Genomic DNA, 1,376 nt, shown 5'->3' with positions numbered 1-1,376 from the left:
TGGGACTACAGGCACCCGCCACCACGCCTGGCTAAATTTTTTTTTGTATTTTTAGTAGAGACGGGGTTTCACTGTGTTAGCCAGGATGGTCTCCATCTCCGGACCTCTCGATCTCAAGTGAACCACCCAACCTAGCCTCCCAAAGCACTAGGATTACAGGCAGGCGTGAGTCACTGCACCTGGCCAAGGTTTGTTTTTTTTTTTTTTTTTTCAGATGGAGTCTGGTTCTGTTGCCCAGACTGGAGTGCAGTGGCACGATCTTGGGTCACTGCAACCTCTGCCTCCCGGGTTCAAGTGATTCTCCTGTCTCAGCCTCTCAAGTAGCTGGGATTACAGGTGTGTGTCACCACACCTGGCTAATTTTTTGTATTTTTAGCAGTGACAGGGTTTCATCATGTTGGCCAGGCTGATCTTGAACTCCTGAACTCAAGTGATCTGCCCGCCTCAGCCTCTCAAAGTGCTGGGATTACAGGCTTGAGCCACTCCAGACAGCTTAGAGCAGTTTTAGGTTTATGAGAAAGTTAAGCAGAATGTATATATACCACCTACCACCATAAGTGTACATATAGCCTTCCCCATTGTCAACATCCCCCACCTGAGTGGTACATTTATTCCAATTGATGAACTTACATGGACACATCATTATCACCGAATGTTCGTCGTTTACATTACAGTTCACTCTTGATATTGATATTATTTTTTAAGGACTTTATTGGTGACCTATATATTGGTGATCTATTTATTGGTGACCTATCTTGGTGATCTATATATTAATTAGAAGTAATTAATTTATTACCTGGTAAGCAAAATAGAACTTAATTTTGTTTAGCCCAAGTGTATTCCTCTTTCTGAGTTCACAAAGTATGCCTGAGTCAATTTTCTGTATTTAGTAAACTTTTGTTATAATTTTATGTACTTTAATTACATTCCTTTTAAACCTTCACCGTTTAAATATTGAAAATTCCCAGGCTTTCTGGACTATCATACTACAGCTTCTCTTTTGGCCTCCACAACTAATAAATACCTTGCTTGACCATCTTCATATCTTTAGGCAATTATGTTTTCCTTAAGGTTTAGATGATTGATTCACTGTGGTGTAGTATAATGGTAGGATCACATTTTTCTGTCTGTTTTGTTGTGCCTTTCCAATATTGGTTAACCTTGGGGTCCTTTGAGGACACAGGAAAATATTGAGCTGTTGACAGTGACTCTAAGACATGTTTCTAGGATTATAAATTATATCTCAGAGCCCAACTACATTACGAGTACAATTTTCCCTTCAGTCTAACTCACACTTCTCTATGTTGAAGCCCAGTTTTACTTGCTGAGCCAGTCTCTTGAGCTTTTTCCCTTTTTTTTCTTAAGGAAGTTGCTCT

The sequence above is a fragment of the Colobus angolensis genome, unplaced genomic scaffold, assembly GCF_000951035.1.
Source record: "Colobus angolensis palliatus isolate OR3802 unplaced genomic scaffold, Cang.pa_1.0 Scaffold315, whole genome shotgun sequence".
Classification (NCBI taxonomy): Eukaryota; Metazoa; Chordata; class Mammalia; order Primates; family Cercopithecidae; genus Colobus; species Colobus angolensis.
Note: the sequence above shows the minus strand (reverse complement) of the source record.